General features: G+C 30.8%; 1 long non-coding RNA gene across 3 annotated transcripts in view; it reads left to right on the top strand.

Moving 5' to 3' along the window:
- The window catches only part of LOC129959349 (uncharacterized), a 336,984-nt gene that overhangs the window by 240,523 nt on the left and 71,337 nt on the right, over nucleotides 1–25,124 (top strand). The gene's annotated exons all lie outside the window — the stretch shown is intronic.

The following is a 25,124-nucleotide window of genomic DNA, read 5'->3' as shown; positions in this document are numbered from 1 at the left end:
TACTTATTAATGCAGAGAAAACGTTTGTGTGCCAATGAGCATTTGTCACACTAGCAACTGATAGGAGAGAAAAAATTGATGAAAATATAAAATAAAATATGAATGTTCATTTGTTCATTCAAAATCTTCACTTTTCCTGCCTTTTTTTGGACCTCTGAAAATGCAGCTACCGGAATGGGCGATTTGACAAAACCACAATATTGAAAAAAAATCTAATTCTGAAGAAAATTGTGGATCAGAACATAAAATCAAATGGTAAAAAACTCATTCCTTAATGGCTTCAGGGCAAAAAAAATATGGATCTTTATAAATAATTTCTAATGCCATGGCTACAAGAAAAATTTATAAGCATTTTCCATGCGTAATTTCAGATTTAGAAAAAAAAATGTCAGTGAATATGTTATATTGAATCTCGTGAAATATATTGCATACGAAAAAAAGCAAAATAAAAAAAAGAATGTTATTTTTGATGGTTGCAAACTTTAAGATTTAAAGTTTCTCCTCTAAATACTTTTAACAGTATGCAAATATAGATTTAGAACTTGCTATAAAGGTATAAATAATTTATTAGGTATTTGCAGGCTTATTTTTACATTTTTTTGTATAATCGACTATCGAGTATGAGTATTGGATTTTATAGTTATAGGATGTCATTCTCAATAAAAAAAAACTCCATTCATTGATTAATCTCTATTAAATGACGATATTGATATTAATATCTTGAAATCAATCTAAATGTGTTAATTCAAAATTGATTAATTAGTAGATGTGTGTTCCAGTATTTAACGATTTCTACGATATAATGAAACGAAAAAGTTAATGCTCGAAATTTCAACAAAATATAATGAAACTTAATGGACATAATGGATAATAAATATTTTTTTCTTATAAAATAAAGGTAATTTTGAAATATTTTTAAAAGTTGGTACAATCAATATATAACGTTGGTATGGTCAGCATGCAATTCCAAAATGTACTAAATTCAAGCCCCCACATTTAAAATCAAAACTGCTGCTTCATAATCAAAACCTATAATACTTGATGGCCATCATAAAAAACGACTTATAAAAGTCACATACTTTAACTAATGCATAAAACTTTAAAAAATAACTATGCACAATCAACATTTTTTTATCCGACAGACCAATTACGGATAAATACAACTATAAAAAAAAGAGCTAAACAGATAAAATTTGGTACACAATTCGGCTTTAATTGTAGTTTTATATCAAATTTTGTTTTCAATCGTTCGGATAAAAGCATCCAAAATGAATTTTCGGTTTTCTGATACGTGTGTATTAAATGAATATCAGTGAATGTTGCAAAAAACGCGCGTAAGATCTACACAATTTTACACTTCTGTAATTACTGTTCTGCAAAAGCAGGCAGTTAATAATAAAGAATACATTTTTTAGAGTTTGCGAGAAAGTTTCAGGAGATCACTCCAATTGGTTCTTATACAAAGTTATATTAATAGAAGAGCACTTGAATAGAAGTCCCTTACTTGTTCTAGATTACTTTCTTTTATTGAATTTTATTACGGTCGAGAATTTTCTAAAGCTCTCTAGAAATATTTTTCTGCGAAATATGTGAAACATTACATTCAGAAAATGTTTCTTCTTAATGAAAAATTGTCAAGAAGTTGAAAAATAAGCGGAATAACTTTTTTTTCATCGACGCTGCTGACAAATTTTCTTGCTTATTCTTTTATTTCAGCAAATTCCTCTCTTGAGAATATTCTTTGTGTATGAAAAACGTGACGAGTTTATGAAATATGTAATATTTTTAAATAAAATGCTTTTGTGCGTATTGTTTGAGCCTTCTAGAGCATTTTTAGAGATGTGTGTAGAATTAAAGTCGGAGCTTTTAGCGCTGAAATGTGCATGAGTCGAAGTGAATTACAAGAAGCTAGGCATAACGATATCGATTGACACACACAAAAAAAATACAATTGGAATCATTATTATTCATATTTCACTGATTAATTAATAGATCAAGAAAACTTGACTTGTCATAGTATATGAGAACTTATAATCATTCAATCAAAACTTGAAAATAAATGGAATGAATTCATAAAAAAGTACATTTAAGTTATCCAAAAGTGTACAGTTGCTGCAAATGTCGATAATACTTGTTTTAAATTTCTCTTTCTTTCTTTACTTTCATTGTCTGATGATAAAGCAAAACTGCTTTATCAATGATTTATTTATTTATTACAAATGTCCAGAAGATTGGCTATGACGCCATTAGATCTCTAGTCTTTCAATATTTCTTAACTTAATATAAAAACACAAGTGCAGAGCACAAGTCAAGATGAGTAGCATCAAAAATTTGATATTGTCCGCACAGAGGACATAAGGAAGAGTCACACAGTCCAAGCCAATACAAGTACGCGGGCAAACAGCGATGGCCTGTAGTAAGGCAGAAAAGTACCACAGCTGCACTTCTAGGAAAATATGGTATCAACTGTGTATCCTCAAGCAATGAAGCCCATCGTTTACCGCCAGAATCACACAGTGCTCTCTGCTTTATCCTGGATGCATATCTTCTTTTTATCAGAAGGTTGACTGAATGATACGAGATGCTTTTCAAAGGTCCCTGGAGGACTTTTGCACCCCCTTTTGGACAAAAAGTCGGCAGCGTCGTTCCCAGGAATCCCGCATCGAGCTGGGATCCACCGGAAAGAAACAGATTGACGTAAAGACACACAGGAGACAACGCCTTAGCAGATTTAGAGTTAACCAGAGTGCACCACGTGGTAGTCTGGTACATTACACTTTATTACATTATTCGGCTTTATCATCAGACATTGAATTTTATTATACACCGACATTACTATGAGGTTGCCAGATAACATTATTAGGAACTTAAGCAACCCTGAAAGTTGTTTCCGGTCAACTGTTGCAGGCATCCAGTTTAAGGTCAAGATAAAGATGACTGCGAAAGGAGATATATAAGGCATTGTATACCTCCTTAACTATATTAATAAGCTGTTAACCAGTTAACTGTTTCTACTTCTATAGAAAATGCGTATCTAAGTTGTCATAAACATATATATAATTAAACTATTATACAATAATTGTCATTGAATAAACTCGTCATAACGCAAAATGTTCTTGTCAAAAATAGTTAACTGGTTAAATATATAATTTTAGGAAATCATTAACATTATGTATAACAGATTTAAAAGAAATTCAGTTCAATTAATATCCCATTCAAACCAGGTAACTACTAAAAATGGTTTTTCTCTACATATAATAATAATAATAATAATAATAAAGGATAATGTGTGTGTTTGCCTGTATATATTTTGTCTGTAGGTAAATGCTCTACAAACTGGCTGTTTTGAGTTAAAATTATTAAATTTAGTTCAAATCAACTTTATAGTGGGAATGTATGCTTCGAAAAGAGTTTTCGATATTCTAATTAGTTAAAATTGAAACAAAATTTTGACGCTTCATTACCATAATAATTTTTGTAAATATAATAGCACATAAGGGAATTTTATAACATCTTCAAATGGGGGAAAGTTTTTAAATAATAGTAGCTGTTGCCGTAAAATTTTTATCTATTTTTAATTAATTTTTGTTAATTTTCAATAAATCTCAGCAGGATTTTTGACGACAGTACATTTATTAGACATAGAAAAGAAAAAAGAAAAGAACACAGGTTGACGAATACGCATATAGAATCATGTTAAGCAGTTCGCTGAAGGAATGCACCGGAACGAAGCCAAAAGCATAATCTCGGATATTCCTACATAAGAAAAATAGTCCGCTGCATTCCCTCAACTAGCATCAGAACTTACATTAAGAAAACCAAATTTACTGCCATAAAACAATTTTTTATCTTTTGAACCCATTAAATATCTTAGTACTCTTTTAGCCAAATTGTAGTGCCTTTTTTTTATTTATGATTAAATTGTGACAAATATGTTGTTACAAATGATAAATCAGGCCGCGTTCTATTAGCTAAATATAAAAATTCACCAATTAATTCTTGATACATCGTGATGTCCATCAGTTCGTTTGTGGAAGGAAAACTCTGATCTTCTTTTACAGTTTTAATACTTTCACATTTTTCTAGATTATGTTTAACCAATAATGATTCAATATATTCAGACAGACACAAACTAATACCATTTTCATGTTTAACAATTTATATACCTAAAACCTTGCTGATTTTGTTCTCAAACGCTTCAAATATGCTTTTGATGCTATTTATAACCTCTTGATACATTTCATCATTATTAGAAAAAATTGCTAAATCATCCACATACATAATATAAAAATATTTTTACCAGCAGTTTTAATGAACACATAACTGTCAGAAGCCAGTTGCATCAATCCAAATTTTTCTAACTTACCTTTTATAGTCATATACCAATTTCTACCAGATTGTGGTAAGATATACATAAATACTCTTTCGCGACTTATAAACTTTTTCATCTCAATTTTCATCATTCAATTAATTTTTCATAACCAAGTGGAGATAACATACAGTTTCTTCAATATCACTATATAAATATGCAGTTTTTACATCAAAGAACTTTAAATGCAAGTGCGACTAACATTCTGAAAGATTCAATGTTCACAACGGAATAATCTTTATTTGATTAAAACTTACAGCTACAAGTCTCACTTTGTATTTTGTTTCACCAGAGTTGTCTTGTTTTAAAGAATATACCCATTTGCTTTTTATTATTTTTTGTTTTAGCAGGCTTGTTAACTATTCCCCAAACTTCGTGTTTATTTAACGAATACAATTCATTTTTATTTCTATTTCCCATATTTTTCAATAGCCACTTTTTTTTTCTCCTCTAAATATGTATTCAGAATGTTATGAGCTACATTAGCTGACATTTGTTTAGATTTGAGCCTTTCCGAACGTCTAACTGGGAGCCGATTTACGATGTTATTACTACTTGATTCAACATCTGGTGTTTCGATTTCATCCCCCATAGCGGCGTCCCTCTGACTCGAAGTTCCGCTATGGTATAGAATTGATGAGTCACTATTCTCATCCTCTGCCGATTCGGTAGGAATTTCTAAACTAGATATTTCACTTTTTTTGTTTTTTTTATTTATCTCGCGTGTCGCAAGGAAAGTTTCAAGCAGTGGATTAATATCCCATGCTTCTGCTTATGTTTTTCCAAAATAAGTAATACCTATTAAAGATTCATTGAATTTAACTGATCTCTCTTTTATTATTTTTCGGCTTTTAATGTCATAAATTTGATATATTTTATTTCTCTAGCGTATCTTTGCATTATACCACGTCTTAATGGAACTTCAAGTTTATTTCTCATTATTTTCGGAAAGTGGAAATAAGCTACACAGCCGAATTTAAGATATTTTGATTTTCTACCTGTCCAAATTTTTTAGGAATATTTTTTTTTCTTTTCTTGACATGGGGTTACATTAGACACTTGGGTGCTACAATTAATGGCTTTGGCCCGAAATTTTAATGGAAGCTCATTTTCATATAATAAAGAGCCGACCCTTTTTAAAAGGATGCGGTTCGCTCTTTCAACTTTACCGTTACTTTCACTATTATATGGAATAGTTTTTTCATGAAATATTCCTGAATTAGCAAAATAAGTATCATTGTTCATTTACAAATTCTAAGCCATTGTCAGTTCTTAATTTTTTTAAATTCTTTTATCAGTTAGATTTTCATATTTGGCTTTAAATTGCACAAATATAATACTTAATAAAAGATGCGAATTAATTAAAATAATTCATTTATCATAGCTAAAACTAAAATTGCAACAAAAAAGTGCTAAATATTACAAAAGTTATAAAAAAAGGAATTAAAGAGCGACAAACATTGTTTGTGATTACCTTTATAAAGTAGATACACGACATAGCAGGCATGCGTAAGAAATATCGGCGAAAGGTGATGAAGGTAATCGTATCTAATGCCTCAAAAATGTCCCATTAACCCCTTCCGGTAAGATTTAATAATGAAAATGTGTGCCTGAAATAACCATTTCATTTTTATTTTAAAAAACTTGTATAATTTTATAATTCTTACATATTGTTAATTAAAATTACAATAATATCCATATCAATAATGTAATTCGTAGTATTCAACATTTATTCAAAACTCTTTACTGACTTCGGGTTGGCACGTAATTTTCCCAAAATCAGAGCGTTTACACCAAGCACTCTCGTAAATTTCTTTAATATTTCAGGCACATTATCTGTTTCCTTCCATTTTTCTGATGGTGTGTCTACGATTCCAGAATATTCACTAGGATCTCTTAGTCGCCTAGAATGTTTTCGTCTTTTTGGTAATATTTCACTTCCGGGTCACCAATGTAGGGGATTGGGATGCGCCGGGATAGAACTTTGAACCTTGTGGTTCGCAGTCCAGTAACATAACCAGGATAAAAAAAAAAGCATATGCTCGTGTAGCGTAGTTGTTAACTGGCTTAATGCTATTCACCACAATGAGTTTCATTATCAGTATGGCGTAAATATGTGCTTATTTCTTCTGATTCTTAAGAATCGCTCCAATCACCTTGATATTCATAGTTTGCACTTTTTGCACGGTGTTTATTTCACAACATGTTTTTCCTTTAGTAAAAATATATATTGGCCTGGCCGATGTTTACACTAAATGTTTATAAGAATGAAATCTCACTGACGAACAAAAATATAGTCGTGATTTATATCAAGAAATTCTAACGTTAAGCAATATGGTATGGTGATCTATGATATTAATATAAGTAAAAAATTGCTGCCATATTCAATACACTAGAAGTTTAAAACCAAATTTATTATCATATTCAACATTAAGTTTAGTCGTATGACGAGTATAGCTCGTCATCGTGCTGTTTGGTTTGAAAATTCAATGTCGAGCTATACTCGCCATTTTACTGGAAGGGGTTAATCGATTTATGGAGGAAAGAATTCATATCCTCCAATGCACACATCTCACAATTTCAATTTGCCAACCAATATACTAAATGCATTCCTGCCATCCGAGCATCAAATCTTTCCTGCATTCGTTGCATCTCTTTTATTAGAAAAATTAGCTACAATTCTTCAAAATATTTTCGCAAAAATCAGAATGTCTAGAAAGAACATATCTTGTTCTCGGATAAGCAGGGTTTCCTTTTATCGTGGTTCAACAACTTATTTTTTAATCTTTAAACCCTTCTTTACATGATGATGGAAATTTCCATCGTAGCATTTAGTGAACAAAAAATTGTACTCAAAACACGTGTATATGTAAATAGGTTGTTGCAGGTAACTTTTTTCACGACTATTGCATAATAAGGAACGTATCTGTCAAAAAAATCAAATGCCACAATCATTATAACGGGTTTGAACTTGTCATTCCGCTGTTTGTTGTGGTTGGAAGAAACGTGCAATTTTTTGAATATTTTTTATATCTAATCTGATTTTTTTTTATCTAATAAAAGCGTTAATGAATGGAGAAATTTAGAAGAGAGGGACACTGAAATTTTTGTACTGAGATTAACATGTAAACTTGCATGATGATGAATATATTCAGCATACCTTTTTTTTTAATTATTATTTTATATTATATATTTATACTAGAACTTTTTGTAACATTTTCCCATTAATTTAGAGTATGAATTATATCGCCCTGATTTATTTCACAAAAAAAAAGAAAATCATGCAAAAAAGGGTTAAAAATAAGTGTGCATTTCAAAATGAGAGAAAAAAATGCTATAAATGAAGCAAAAAAAAATTGATTTGTATGAGTCCAGAAGTATGTCTTGAAAGAAAACAACGATTAAATTTGGAATTCAGATTTTGTGTGTCTCAGAATGTTTCATAATGTACTTAAATATTAGTTTAATAGACACTTCATTATTTCAATAATATCTGTAAACAAGAAAGTAGTTTTAAAACTAAAAAATAGGTATTTTTGCCTCCAATATATTAAAGTAGAGATGAGTAGTATTCAAAAGTGAACGAACTTTAAAAAAGTTATCGTCATTACTTCTGAGATTAAACCTGTAAACCTTAAAATTCTGTTACTATAAAATAATTTTAAAAGATTCATAAAAAAAGCATGTTTTGAACATACTTATTCAGTATGGAGAAGTAAGCGGAATCTTTATATTTAAATCGTCAATAATGGTAGAAAAAGTGGAGTTTCATTAAAGCAGCGAAATGAATTTGTACAGATTCTATTTGAAAAATAAAGAAAATCGTAAAAAAAATTGTTAAGAAACAATTTAGTATTACTGAAAAGTTTTTTAATACTACAAAAAGGGCGTTTATGTAAACGTTCTACCAAAGTTATTGAGAAAAAATTAACATTTTAATCAATTTTTAATTAAAATTCCAAACGATCATTAGTGAAACACATTCTTTCTCTCCACAATATCTCTTTAGTAAATTTCGGAGCTCTACAGGGTGGTTATCATTAATCTTCCTCTATAAACAGCATCCTACAACGCAAACGGATGAACGGATGGGAACGAAATTTGGTATATAGACTATACAAGAAATGAGCTCACGGAATTTCCAGAGAGAAAAAAATTAGTTACAAAATGTCCACCAGAGGGCATTTTTTCCGGGAAAACATTAAATTTAAGACAATAAGCGACCAAAATGGAATACAGAAACAATATTAACAACCCAAAATAAGAATTTATGAGTAATAAAATGTAAAACGGGAAAGGCTATCAGATCTAGGGGGAAAATATTGAGATTTGCCTGCTTACAAAGAAGAGGAAGCTTTATTCAAAACAGATTAAGATATGAAATGTTTGCAGACGTTGTCATGTTTTATCTCGATGTTTCCGGCTGTAATAATGACAATAACTTTAGTTGAACATGCGTTATTGATGAAGCTGTTTTATGTAAAAAAGGGGAATGCTTCTGCTGCAGTTCGTGGATTTTGTCGTGTAAAGAACCTACTGCGTGAGCCATTGTCTAATAAAGGTATCCTGGCCATGATTAATAGATCTGAAACTACAGGGAAATTAGGAGTTAAAATTGGAAGAGGCCGTAAACCTGTCACACCGATACTTGTTGATGCCGTAAAGAACAGCTGTTGCTGCACAGACATCAGAGTTTTGGGGCAGTAGTGCACAAGCAGTTTCTAGACAGGCAAGGTATTCTTACACCATTCGAAAAGTGCTCAGCAACGTAATGCACTACTTCCCGTACAAGATTCACCATACCCAGGAGCTGCGTGATAGCGACAAACCATAAAGTCTCTCATTCGCAGTCAGTTTTCTCAAAAGAATGACTGTTGATCTGTCATGACTTTGGAGTATTCTGTGGAGTGACGCTGCTCATTTCTATCTTAAGGGGAATAAAATAACATAACATAAAATTGCCCCATTTGGGCGAAGGAAAATCCTCGGATGCCCAATGAAATTCCCCTACATTCCTCAAAGGTTACTGTCTAGTGTAGATTCAAGGCGTCATTCATCCTTTGGTCGTTCTACTTTGAGGAAATAACTGCATGTGGTCCTTTCACATGGTACATTACGGGCCGTCGGTACTATAACATGCTGCAGACGTTTGTTGCGCCGCAACTACAGCAAAGGCAGTTCCTTTCATCGACCATTTTCATGTAGGATGGTGCGCCCTTGCATATCCATGAGTCCATAAAGGCTTAATTGCTCCAACACTGCACAGACGAACGTGTTATTAGTCGCTTCTTTCGTAATTCATGGCCACCACGTTCACGGATGTAAATCCATGCGATTTCTGGTTATGAGGCCACTTAAAAAGTCTGGTGTATCGTGGAGATGCTGCGATGTTGAATGACTTAAAAAGCTTCATAACACTTCATGTGAGAAGCATCGCAACTAATCATTTACGATCTACTGTTGAACACACTGTCCATCGACTTGAAATTTTGCAGGTGAATGAGATGGTCACATGGAACACCTTTCTCTACATCGTCCTGAACACGGTTATTACTGCTCCTCTTTTGCAATTTCGTCCTAATCAGTTATTGTTTCTAAAAACTTTTTTTTTCTCAAAACGCGCACTGTTATTTTTTTCTTACTTAATGTGTTTCGATGACAAGGTGGTGAGAAATTAGTAAATAAATATTAATATTTTTTCTGTATTTCGTTTTGATTATTTATTGTGTTAAATTTAATGTTTTTCCGGAAAAAACGCCGTCTGGTAGACCTTTAGGAATTATGTTTTTTTTTTTTTTTTCGAAATTCCGCGAGCGTACCTAGTGTATAGTCTATATACCAAATTTCATTGCAATCCATTCACCCGTTTGCGTTTTAGTATGCTGTTTATAGGGGAAGTTTAATTATAACCACCCTGTCATTTAATGGTCTATCTTATAGGATATTAACGCCTACATTCTTCTTTATTATTAGTAGATAAAAGTAATATATTTTAATATTGTGCTAAAACTTTTTTTTTCTTCTTAATAGGACTGCTTATTTACAAATTATATTGGCCGTAAAAGTAATACGATTTAAAATATATAATTCTGTTAACAGTTCGTGCACATGTACAGTGTTTTATACACGATTTCGGTATCTCAAGCGCAAATATTCAATGCATTAAAAGTTATCAGCAAGCTGCTTTAAAATTCTTGAAAACTTTGAAAGAATATTTTCGCGAACATCACAGAGAAAGAAATTGGGATAGGATTTCCTAACTGCAGAGATATGCATTTCGAATAATAAAATGTCTCGTCAAATTTCTGACTGCCTATTATCAGACTCTTCGACGAATTAGTACATTTTACAACTCTACGTGGAAAACGTTTTAAACTATTTTAAAGCATTCATAAAAATCTCCGCATTGATAAAAACGTTTCTGAATTAAACGATAGAACTTTTATAACTTCAAACCTATTTTTTTTATTAATTAATTGACTAAGGGATTAGATGTTAGAATTGCAGTAATAGAGTTACAAAAAATAGTTTTATACAAAAAACTTTTTTTATTTTGTAATTTGAATATAGAATATTAGTTATTATAGTTCACATAATGGTATTCAATATAAATATTGACCTCTACATAATCTTAAAATTCATCTATTCTTCCCAAAGGAAAGTCGGATCAGAACATACCATTCTACTTTTGCTTACCTTCCCCTCATATAAATATTCCTTTTGAGAGGTATAGAGGTACAATTCGGTTTTAAACATACTATAATAATTAGCTTGCAAAGTAATTTTTTGAATCGTTGCTACAATTTAAAACAATGATCATCCTTATAACGACTTATGTAACAGTGTATAGCGTTTAGATGATTTTAGCGAAACAGAGAAAACCTATTTCAAGCGTTTGGCTAATTTGAAAGCAAGACAAAGATTTTTAAAAATGTATTACAGTCTAATTATCCTACTAACTCTTATCTTAGCGCGTACATTAACATAATATCCTCGTGCTTATCTGCGGATGAAGAGAACTCCATGTTTAAGCACAAAAAATATCTACTCCCAAATAAAGCAAGGCAATCGTTCACAGCAGCGAGCTGAAAAATTTATCTAGTTGAATAATGGGATCAAATTGACAACATAAAATGGATGAGTTAGTCTTGTTTCCCAAGATCATAGCATTAAAGAAAGATCAATCTTTTACCATCAATGAAAAAAAATATAGTACATCCAAGAAGAAATTTGTTACAACAGTAACGTGATTATGAAGCAAATAATTATTAATTATCATTCAAAAGAATAAAAGTACAGATTTTAAAAATTTCTTTCTCGTATTTCACCTCAAAAATTTCGCTGTTATATAACAGTTTTAAGAAATTAAAACATATGGATATGCATGGGTGTGAGTGAAAATTTAAATTTGTGACTACATTCAAGCCTATTAAAAAATACATCGACTAGAATAAAATCAGAAATAATATGAAGTACTTTTCAAATCTGAAATTTTTATTAAATACGAAAAACAGCCGAAATTGAAAAAAGAAAAAGCATTTCATTTTTATCTTCAGTTCTAAATCTTCAGTTCAAAAATATTCTTAGCATGGACCAAACATGAGTACGTCTTATTACATTGCAAATGGTATATACAAAAAAAATTTTATTTCTAGAAGATACGAAAGCCAAATCTCTTTCTATTATGATATGAATGTAACATTGCAATTACTTAAAATATTGCAAGGTATTTCGGTTCATAGGTTATAATGAATATAAACCAAACAAGATAAAATTAGTACTTAATGCATAATTTAACACTGAAATATTGCTCCATTTGTTACACTTTTTCTGATAACATACGATACAAATATCGATTCATTGACACAACGCCATACTTAAAATCGTCATATGATAAATTATGTTCAAACTTGATATATAGTGTGATAATATAGCGTAGCCATAAAATGGCCATAGCTTAGCCATTTCTTTAAATAAATCTCTTGAAATAACTTTACCATAAAATTCTATTTAGATTTATAAATTTAAATTGCATGCTTCGGTATATCGCAATGGCAACAAACTTATATGATTAATATTGAAAAATGTTTGCATATTTTTGAATGGAATTCCAAATTTTAGCCATTATTACAAAAAATAAAGATGCAAGTCGAAATAGTTTTTTTATTAACCTGGCATAACGTTTTTATCATGCAGTGGGAACCACAAGAAAAAAGAGTTTAAATGCTCCGGAAGGTATACATCGGCTCTAGTCTTAATAACTATTCTTATGCCCGGTTGCCTTTTTGGTAAATTACCAATAATAAGGAATTTTCTCACATTTTCCAGTCATGTTTTTGTTAGCTCATTTTATGGAATAAAATATGAAATTCGTAAGGGCAATGGTCCAATTATCTCTTAGCGAAAGTTTTCCACTGTTTGGATTATATGTTTTAACTGTTAAAGAAGAATTTTCACTTGCACTGTGGTCATTCCTTAGGGCTCTTTTAAAAATGAGGGAAATAAACTATAACTTAAGGTAAACTCAGTTTTTCTTGTGCATACAATCTCTGTGCATCGATAATTTTTGTTTTTCCTTTTACACAACTCTCATTTTGAAATCATTCTAATCACTTTAAATATAAGAATGTTTATAAGGTTCTTGCAAAAAAAATTGCTTTTCTAAAATTTTATGCATTTTAGACTTCTTACATGCTAAGTGACAACAAGGAAAAAATGCTTTATATTGCTTAATGCTTATAATTGTCGCTTATTTATTGCCGCCGATGTTTCCTAATTCGTTTCCATGTCATAAAGGCCGAGGATAATTGACTATTCAACGGGCATCTCTATATCAGTAGAACTAACTTCTTTATCAGGGGACTTCATGCTCAAGAAAGCAATATTACAAATTTGTAAGAAATGTAAACTTTCTTATGATGATCAATATTTCCTAACAATATATTTTTGTTTCAAATTTTGATAGTCGCTAAAATTGTTGATCAGTGAAAATTTACACTCGATTGGTTTATATTGTAAATAAAGCCTCCCAATGGAATACCCTTCTATTATAGTAACATTAAAAAATTTAACCCTTTGCACTTGGGTGTCTTCTCTCAAGCACCATTCAAGACCATGCATCATTTTCACATTTTAATAACTAAAATTAAATAAATAAATGAAAGTACCTAAAATGTGGTAAAAAAATGTTTATTAATCTAAAAAATAAATACATACAATTGTTTTAAGTTATTGATTAATTTTTCGGAGAAATTCAAGTCCATGTATTAAATGAATAACTATAAATCGAATTAATTTTCCGAGAGCAGAGGGTTAACTGTCCATGAACTCTTTTTTTAATTACTTAGCCCTAGGTGGTTAGTTTGCAAAGAAAATGAGAAGTCATTATTGAGAAACAAATGCTCTAAGAACGATTATATATTACATTTAGATTTTTAAAAAACATTCATTCATTTCTTTTAATCCTTATTTACAATCTGTCCCTTGAAGGAAGAGATTATAAATAAGCTGTGGTTTCATTATATAAATTTGCAAAATCCATGTAAAAGTAGAGTTTTATTTTTAATAAGAAGCGACAATTTTCACGCTAAAAAATCGCACTTGATTTATCACCTTTAATCTATATGTGAAAACCTAGAATCATTTTTACAAAATGGAATGAAAATTTCAAATTTGATGAATCAAAGCAATTCAGAATTAAATGTGGGAAATTATTCATAATGTAAAAAATCTCATTCTTGGCATAAAGTCATTGACATCCTAATGAAGCTTGCTTTTGCGTTTTGTTTTGAATTTCTAAATTTAAAAAATAAATATATATCTTTCTATTCGTTCAAGAAAAATATTTTATAATATTATTGATATTCTTTCTACAAAGTTTTGTTCCTTTATGGAATAAAATTTTGCATTTTTTTAGGAAGTCAAATTTATTTGTTCGTTTATATTTTAGCTCTGTGAATGACTTTTATCCAAAACTCTATTTTAATAAACAAGTTTTTAATACAAAATATATCACAAAAAGAATTTTTAAATTCATTATTAATGATTCGGTGATCTGAAAAAAAAATTTCCATTACGTTTTTACTTGAAAAAGGGTCTCTTATTTAAAGTAGATTAACTGTTTCAGTGGTTTTAATTTTGAGCGACTTTCATTTCTAAATATTTGATCTTCTGTCAATCAGTGACAAATCATTCTCAAAACAAAAATATTCTATGCTAAATTTTTAATGTTTTCTTGAAAAAGTATAAATCAAATATCCATTAAGCAGTGCTGTTATTAAGTAATAGTTGTCACTTGGGCGGTGATCTCACTTAAAAAAATCTATTTTATGGAAAGCTTAAAATTGGCTTTGTCTATTCGAAAACTTGTGAGTAATGTAATGAAATGCTAGTATTTTTCTGAAATTGTGATGAATCTTCCGATGTTGGAATTTCTAGAAGAAATAAAAATAAGTATAAAAATAAATTCAGGAAAAACTTAGATTTAATGTTTTAACAATAATAAGAAGTGGATATCCAGTGTTTTGGTCTTCTTTTCATTAATATTTATGCAAAAAAATGAGTATTTTTTTAAATTTGAAACAAAGCAAAGCGTATCTTTTTCTAGCTAAAATATTAAAAGGGAAAAAGTAATCTTTTACTGAACCCTGCAATACTCTAATACTTAAATAACAGGCGAAAGATGACTCGCGGTCGCCATTTATTGTGTTGCAACTCAAGTGAAAAAACTCTCTCTCATATATATATATATATATATATATATATATATATATATATATATATATATATATATATATATATATATTTCAGAGTTGTTAGATAAAGGCTGGATGACTTTTTAAAAATTAACATATACATCGTATTTTACTTTTCTCAACAATAGGATGAGCTTTTATGTTCATGCAAGTAATCATGCATTTTAATTACATTTCCAAGTATAAAGGGTTCATGAATTTTTGAAATAAGAACAGTTGTTTGTAGAGAAATAAGAAAGGTTGTTGAATTCTCAAACGAGAAAAAATTCTGAAATGGAAGATTTCACGTGAGAAAATCTGAATTATATGTGAATTTACTAATAACAGGATTAAAAGCATCTTACATAAACTGATCATATATTAAGTTTTGCTTAAAAATTATCATATATATTACTTTGATCAAAACAATTGTATTTTGAGTCTGGTATGAAATAATATGTATTCAACTTTAACAAAAACAAAACAGAAGAGGTTAAAAAGGAAAATTATAACATTTGCAAAGTTGAGAATATACATTTTTTTTTGTGTGTGACATAGGGAAGTGCTGTTTCTAGATAAGGAGGGAAAAGCGACCTATAGGATTTCTCCTGCACAGGAGTAGATTAAAAATGATTGCCAAGCGTTGAATGTTTATATCTAAATACTATCGTATTCGTAGATCTTATTGTTACGGATTTGCCTCCCTTCCGGGTTCTTTTGATAGTTGGTGTATGGTGTGAGAACACAATAACACGTTGACGTTATACACAATGACGTTTAGTAGAATACAGCGACGTTTATTTACACGAAGAGCAGGAGTGTACAAAGACGACGAACACACAGACGATAAATATTTAGAGCAGAGACGAACACAGGACAGCACACTACAGACGACAGTAGCCCACAAGTAGTAATCGTCCACAGCAAACGAAACTAGACAAAATCCAGCAGGAGAGGGATCCTCGGAGCTTTGCTCTACGGTCGCTCCAACGGTTGAACTTCTCACTGTCTCTTCTCGCTTCAGATGCCGACTCATTACTTCTCACAACTGGCTACTACACAAGATACGGCGCTGCTTCCACAGTATACAACAGGACTCGGTGCTCACAGCTCAGCTCAGCACTCGCTCCACGCAACGCTGGCACTCAGCTGTTGCTTCGCTATATCCTCTCGAAGACTCGTTACTTGTCGGTGACTCCGACTACAATTCACGACGACGACTCTCAACGACACCACAGCTTGAGAGTGCCGGCCTTTTATAGTTCCCGCGTGGTGGGCCTAGAATCTTCTAGGTCAATCGGGCGTATCTCGATTCCTAATGGACGAATCGACAAAATTCTCGAAATTTCGAGCATTATCCATTTTGTCACCAAATTCGTCGCCAAATGGTTGCCAAGTTTGTCGCCAAGCTCTGGGATTACTGGCTCGGCATCCGACCATCCAATACAGATGACTGTAAAACGGTCTTTCTTATGATGACACTATTCGTACTGGGAAGCAAAATTACAGGCTTGTAACAGTATCGTATCTCGGCAACATGACTTCACTGAATCGGTAGTCTGGAGGACCATCGATCTCTTAGAGGCCAGTCAAACTCAGTTTTATGTAACAGATACATACAAAGGGCCATTTCCAGCCTATGTCATTGGTTTTGGGAAATTAGAAATACGCGTCGAAGATTGAAACAAAGTTGTACACCTGCAACAACATAAAATGAGGATCGGTATTTAACATAATTGCTAGAATTAATCTCATTATGAAGACTAATGCAACAACCTTTCAGAAGACTGCTGGAACTAGAACTTCGAGTCAAAGTGTTCAAGAACAACTCTATTATGTGGTTTTATGTTATGAGCCCTAGGGTTTATATAATATAATGAAAGTAAGACGGAAATAATCTTTCATCAAGAATAAACATCACTCAAATTATTGATGTTTCAATGAAAATTGAAGATAATTTAATATTTAAAACATATCGGAACTCGGGTAGTAAAAAGAAAAGTCTCTTAAGTTTAAAAATAATGCGCAAAACTCAGAAAAAATCTAAAAAATCTAAAAAACATCAGAAAAAACGGATAATTACATGTTAAGTTATTACATTTATTTATTTCGCTATTAGAGTCCAATTTTAATAGACTCTCTACTACGTTTTATAAGAGAAATTATGTTTAAACATTTTTTAAACAACTACATGCTTGTGCCATATTCTTCCTGTGTAATTTGGAATAGTATTTAAATAATTAAAATCTTGAGAGAGAGAAATCAGTCTTTGTGGATTGACAAAAGGCCTTAAAAGAATCTTACAAGAAATTTCATGTACAGTACACTCCCGATTATCCGCGGAATTGGGTGGCGTGGCCGCCGCGGATAACAAAGATCGCGGATAATCCGAAAAAAGCTAAAAACGGGTATAGCGAAAAAGAAAACAGTCATTTCAACTTTGATAAATCGTTTTATGTACAATAAAACGTAAAATAAACAGCAGGAAATGTTTAACTAACGCTTAATATTTTAGTATATCACTCAAAACTAACCTAAAATGCATTTTGTTAATGAAAACAGAAAAGTGCTTTGTATTTACGAGAGGCGTCAAGGATACACAGAAAAATTAATACATATGTACTGTTTTAATATTATAATGTATTATGTAATTACAAAAGCATAACTATAAAACTACACCTTTTTGAAAAAGTCAGTAAAAAAAAATAAATAAAAAAAAAACATTGTGCGGCAGGCGCGGATAATCGGGAGTCTACTGTAATAAATAGTTTATGCTACTTACTCTAAATGATTAAAATATATAAATATGATGAATATATACGGCTGATTATTGATTCATTTGTGAATTTAATAAAAATACATTGATAGATTTGTAAATACTTTGATCATGCCAGTTTCGAATTCCTGATCTTTTACAGACAAATACAACTATTGCATTAGATAGCCAAATTCAAGTAACGCATTTTTTATAAAGGATAACATGATTAACATAGAAATATTGATTTTGTATTCTATTGTTATAAAAATGGTGTTAACAAAGGAAAAATATTCAATATGTTACTTCGTTCCCTGAATTCATATCCGCTATTAATGTTCATTGTCAGTTTTGGGGTTCAATCAAGAACAGAATGTTTACAATACCGGTGAAGATGATATTGATACGCCGGTGAAGATATTGATACATTCTAAATTAGGGTATATCTAATGCTACAGCCGAAATGTTGGACATATTTGGCGAGAATGGGAATTGACATTCTTCTAGCTACCATAGATACTGACATTGGAATTTAATAAATGGTGATATAGAATATTTTATAAAATATAACGAAACAACCATATACTAAATTAAAAAAGATATTTTTTGTAATCAAGAAAAGATCTAGTGACCATCTTGTATTTTGCACTAGAAATATGGATTTCCCCTTGAAGTTCTGTGGTAAAATAAAAACAGATCTCAAATCTTCTTAGTGCGGCTTTTATTTTTAAGTGATATTTGTCGCCATTTCGGAGATCTCAAAGTCGAATCCATTTGAACGGCTGAAAGTGAGGAAAGACTCTTAAGAACTATTTCAGGCCCTTCACTTAATCCTCTTAAAATCGCCAGAGCTGTTTGTCCGGCTCGAGTGGAAGGGAATTCCATACATTTATAGAGATAAATCCTTTCCATTTGTAGGAAAGATAAGCTTTGTTTCTGCTCAAAATTTAATAGATCTATATAGAATACTCAGCTCTCGGATAGTTTGAAATCCAACTTTTAGTAATCTATATTTGGTGAGAATTCTTCTTCTGCAACGTAGAATTATCAGTTGCAGAACAATATTAGCTTGAAGTTTTTGTAAAAAAAGGAGATAGAAAAAATTTAATAAACACAATTTTTGAAAACGCACTTTTATTAGTGTACTTAAGTAGAGAATTTATTTTCATTATTTTCTATTTTTAATCTTTTTTTTATTATTGTTCGTTATTATAAATATTGAGAAGCCTTGAAGTAATTTTTTCACACGTCCACTGCAAATTGGAGCAAATTTATCAAATCAATTTTTTTACAGCAATTAACTTATGAAAGGTTAAGTTTTGAAAATACAAAAAAATAATTAATTGTCATTTAGATAACATGCGTATAAACTTTTGGCATTTCAGAAAAGGAGAGAAAAAAAATCAATTGCAGAATTCCATCTTTACAAACACAAAAAAATTTAAGCAAAAAAAAAAAAAAAAAAGTGCAATAAGAAGGTATTGTTACAAATCTGTAATTTTGCTACCCGGCACGAATAGTGTCATCCTGGAAAAAACCTTTGAAACCTTTGTAAGATCTGTCCTGTGCGTCAATGACCTGAGAGCTTGGCGACCATTTGGCGAGTTTGGCGACTAAATGGATCATACTGGAAAGTTAGAGAAGTTTCGCGATCCATTCAGTAGGAACTGAGATACACACAGATACGCCCTGATTGGTCTGGAAGATTCTAGCCCCGCCTTCCGGAACTATAAAAGACAGGCACTCTGAAACTGCAGGGAAGTGTGTGTGTGAGAGAGTAGTCGGAGTCGCCGACACGTAGACAAACTGGAGGATTAGACAGTAAGAAAGCTGCTGAACTAGCAATTAACTGCGCTGAGTTATTACAATTGAGTGGCGGTATTTGTAGGAAAAAATTTCGTAACGGTGTAAAGAAATTTGTTTAATAGTTAATATTATATAATAAATAAATGAAAAACGAGAGTGGAATTGCTGCTTTATTTTTCTACATCAAGAAATTGTTTTTCATAAACTGTAAAGTATCTTCTGGAAATGTTTATAGATACGAACTCCTTTGTAATTTTTCAGAAAGTTTCTTGTTCATTGGTAGAATTTTCGCGTAAATATACTGTGGTACAATGTAATAAAATCAAAGAAATAAGAATTAATACGAGTTTTAAAAATGAGTGAACGATTAAAACTGCTTCTAAAAAAAAGTTAATGTCAATACCATAATGGTTATTTTAAACCTCCTTATCACCAATGAGACGAAAGACATTATAGAGGTCCCTATTAATATTTGATGTACGTTTATAAATTCATGGATAAATTAATTTTTCATTTTCATAATGAAACCTCAGCCCAATTGTCTACTTTGGTAAAATGCATAATAAATTTTTAAAAAATGGATGTGCTAACATCCAGAACCTATCTGTATAAAAGCTGCTTAAATTTATCTGAAAGACGGCATTGCTACAGGAGCGGGCATTTTCCTAAACATGTGCCAAATCATATGAAACGTCATATTCCAAGATGAAATGGCAAATTTTGCTTGAGGTGCATAAAATGTGATATTTACAGAAATATTCAAAATAGAAACTGTTTTTATTAATTTCGTAATAATTTTTTTTTCATTATTATTACGTATATTTTCAAATTGTTAATGTATGACAATTTTATTGCATGTTACCCTGAAATCCCCTTTTTACCCATTACCCTCCCCTTTACTTACTTAAAGGTATCGAAAAGAGTTCTTTCCGCTTTTCTTCACTCTTAATGATAATATTTAATTAACAAATTGATGGAATTATTAAGAAAGAAACTTATTAGAATCTTAAGAGATTAGATCTAATCTAAATTAGATCGATATACAATTATGAACTATTTTAATCACTAAGTCCTGATAAATCGCCAAATATCGAATAACATGTAGTTAATTTGTCTCACTTTCGCTTATAATATAAGTTATAGTTGATAGCTTAATTGTTAAGTTAATAAGTTATAGTTTATAGCTTAATTGTTAAGTTAATAAGTTATAGTTGATAGCTTAATTGTTAAGTTAATAAGTTATAGTTGATAGCTTATCGCTTAAGATATAGTTGCTGATAACTTCAAAGAGAAAGAGTCTAAATAATGGTATCCCGTTTTTCAATTCTAAAAGTGGATACTTATTTTAAGGAAAAGAAAATCTCGACTTTCTATTAAAAACAAGTAATAACTTTAAACTAAACAAAGAATCAAAGTCTGGAGTAAAAATACTTTAACGTATTAAAAGTGATATTTATAAAAATTCGTAATGCTTTTTTATATGAGGCATTTCAGATTATTTTTATAAGATGAAATTGCTATTAGTTTTTAATTCTTTTATTACTCGAAATGTATATATATAACTTATTATTCCTTGGTAAATTTTACGGCAAAATTATTCAATTTCTTACACGAAAATGCAATTTGCTTCGTACAATTTAATTCACAAGAATATTTTACAAATCATATTCAAACTACTTAAGCTGAAAAAAATAGTCTTAGATTTGTTATCTCTTTTTAAGTAATGTGTCTCGAAACGGAAATAGTAATGTTTGGAAAAGTTTTTCATTGAAACAAATAAGAGCAACTGCATCCATAATAAAAGAAATGAAAACTAACTTATTTTTAAAGAATCATTTTGCTTACGAAATAGAAATACTAAATTTCATTCTTTTCATAAGAATATTACAAACATACTTTATTTATTTTCAGCCCCAGGTAGTTCTGAAAACATTTCAAAAATGAAAAACAAATTGTACTTTTCGACGAATTCTTTATCCATGTCATACTTTCAATTGTCTCAAAGAATATTATTAGAAAAGTTAAGAATAGGAATTTTTAAATTTTTAACAATTTTTTTGTGTTAAAATATAGAAGTTACTACTTTTGAATAGGAGATACATTTACAAATTCCATCTCACAAGTTCAAATTTTCATTTTTAAAAAGGATGTTCGTTGTGAAAATTTTAAGAGTTTTGCAATTAGATTTAGATTTTAATATTTTATGTCCATCCAAAATATATTATATAAGTTTTCTGGCTATTTATCCCTGGCAGGCGGTTAATATTATTCGAAAATCGAATTTGTATTGTTAATGCGTTTTTCATAATTGATTGAAACAAAAAAAAATCTTCACAAAACTACAATTGTAGTCGCAAAATCACATTCCAAATTTGATATATTTAAGCAAAAGCATAGTTTTGAGTTATCGCTTTTACTTATTTCTGAAAATACAGACAAGCAGACGTTCAACATCTTGTTGGATTTGTCTCAACATTTCAAAGGTGTTCTACAATATAGGTGAATCCGTACCGAATTTTTTTCATCCAACTTTCGTCATTTTTAGTTATTGTGTTAACTTATATTCGAATAGCCGGGGAGACTACAGATATTCTCTGAATAATGTTTGCTCAAAATTTGAAAGAAATCTACAAATTTGGCTTAAAAGCGATATGTTGAATTTCATCCATCTAGCTGAAAGCATTTTTGAGTTATCTTTGTCACAGGCAGACAGACATTTTATAAAGAAGTGTTTATTGAGCTCAGAAAGGTCTAAAACGCTTAGGTTCATCAAATTCTCCAGTTAGAGGTCTTGAACAATACTTTATATTCGTATAAGAGGAAGTAACAAGTATACTTTTATTAGAAATGATTCGTAGAGATAAAAGAATTAAAAACTAGATGTTAATTTGTTATTTTATAACTTATTATGGATGCTTTTTCTCTTTGTACATGCAGTTAGCTGGGTTGGTTTGGTTATATTAACGTCCCGTTTGAAGCAACACTAGGGCTATTTTGGGACGGACCTCGTAATTTTGAACCGCGGTCAGATGACGAGGACGACACCTGACCTGGCACCCCCCCTCTCCACACCACACCACACCACACCAGCGGGAGGACGTTTGGTCATGACGGATTTAACGTGCAACAGACACCCTTACACGACGGTTCTTAGGTGGAATCGGGTCACGAATCTGAAACCCTCCGGTTCCGAAGCCGAGACCTTACCACCAGGCCACAGCGGCCCACAGTTAGCTGGGAAAAAGAGGTCAAAAGGAACTAGAATTTGTTTCCCAGAAGTTAGCTGGGAAACAAGTTATAGTTCCTTTTGACCTCTTGTGAATCAACTATTCTACCTCATTAACATTAACTGTTATTGTACCTCGTAAACACCGTAGAATTACAATCTCAGTCTTTTTCTAAAAATATGTTTGATTCTTTGTTATGTTCTTTATTCTTTATTGTTATTATTCTCCACTTCCTTCATTATCAATTAATGCAGAGGAAGCATGAGACAAAACCAAAGAGTAAAACTATCCTTGTGTAATTAGAGAATAAATAGATTAACGGAAAAAATTAAACCTTGTTCATTTAACAGTTCAAATGTAAGAAGAAGAAGAAAATTCGAAATCCTACCATTGGAATTCGAATCGAATTCCAATGGTACAATAATTATAAAACCTGTTCAGCGAAAAATTAGTTTATATATGTACATATAATATAAACTTTCATCCATCCTCATTTTGCTGTTAAAGCAAGAAACCAATTCATAAAACATCGCCATCCATCATCAGGACGCGAACATTCTGGCTTCTTGAATAAACGTGTTCCACCTTTCTATATTCAATTCGAATAATCCATCAAGGGGAAGTTTCCTAAGAAAGAGAAGACTCATAAAATGAAGAAATTTAGAATTTCTACTCTTCATCTTTCAAGGGTCTTTCATTTGATTTATCAGAAGAAAATGCTTCAAGAAAGCGAAGAAATCCATTTCTGTCGTATAATGAATACACACGCGCTTAGCATTCAATCAATATGTCTCAGAAATGAATCAATAAGTCAATTTCTTCCTGGGTTTTACTCTTTGTGGTTTTCAGAGATAACATAAATTCTGATTAATTTAAATTCTAGATCCAAATTATTATTTTGGGAACTGAAGAAATCATTAGAAGAGAAAGAAAAAATAGTTTAATAGGCAGTAACTAAATTTTCATGCATTAATGCTTTTTTTTTAGTTCGGTGTCAATATCCTTTCAATGTATCTTTGCACCTATGTCTGCTGTATTACTTTTTTATATGCGCAGAATTCAAAACGAAAGTACTGTAATTATCGAAAGTTCAATCTCTATATTTGAAACATATATGGTCTACCAGAAATAGTGGTTGCGTTGAATTTCAAATAAATTCCTTTTATATATTTTGATGCCCCTGATACCCCAATGAACTATTTTTTTATCCTCTAATTACAATAGACATTAAATCTATCAATACTGAAAAGTCCCAAAAGCTCGTTCAACGAAGATACAGCGGAGACCCGAGACATCTGGATGTCAATGCAAAATTACTTGTTCCTTTCGTTATGTGTGATTAATTGAATTGCCGTGACGCATGCTTATTCATTAGAGGAGAAAAGGGAATTTTTCAAAAAACTCTCAATAGATCTGCAAGCATGAATGTGCTTAATGGATGCTAAACAGGGTTCTCTTTTGTATATCATCCCCTTAAGAATACTGATTATTTTTGCGTATTTCAAGGAAACAGGGAATTTTTCCTATATTTGAAAGAGACATTCGAATGTTCAGGTTTTGAAGAATGTTGAGTTTCCTGAAAAACCTAAACTCGAATGATCTTAGGAATAAGAGATGTTAAAGCCGTGTTATTTTAACAGTTTTTGTTATGTTTATTGTCTTATTATCCTCCCTAATGGTATCGAATTCTGTGTCATCATAGTACTATTAAAAACTCATGTGTCTGGATAATCTATTTCAAATTGCAGTTATCTTTTACAATAATGTAATTTCACTTTTTGATTCCTCGTATAAACTGCTTAGATATTTAACAGTGTATTTCTTCAGCCTTCAGCAATGAAAGAAAATAGCGCTATGAAATATTTGATGAAAAAATTAAAAACGATTTTAATTGCATGGTAGAAAAAAAATTTATTGATAAAAATTATGGAAGAAAAAATTATCAAAAAAAAAATATCAAAGTCCAGTGCAAAATTTTATGGCCATTAAATTCATATCATGATTAGAAATGTGAAAAAAATGGCGCAGAAATCACATTTTACTTTAGCGATATATCGCAAAAAAAACCGACAAGATCCCATTGAATTACTGATTAATTAAAATTCTAAAGAAAAGCTCAAAAATCTACATTAAGAGCATTTATTTTTACTTTTAAGTTATTTAATTGGATATCTAAGACAGGCTTCTAAGTTTGCACCACATAAGATGCAGAGTAAGAAAGAAAAGGTATACTG

This window comes from Argiope bruennichi, chromosome 2 (genome assembly GCF_947563725.1).
Source record: "Argiope bruennichi chromosome 2, qqArgBrue1.1, whole genome shotgun sequence".
Lineage (NCBI taxonomy): Eukaryota > Metazoa > Arthropoda > Arachnida > Araneae > Araneidae > Argiope > Argiope bruennichi.
This window is presented reverse-complemented; position numbering and strand designations above follow the sequence as displayed.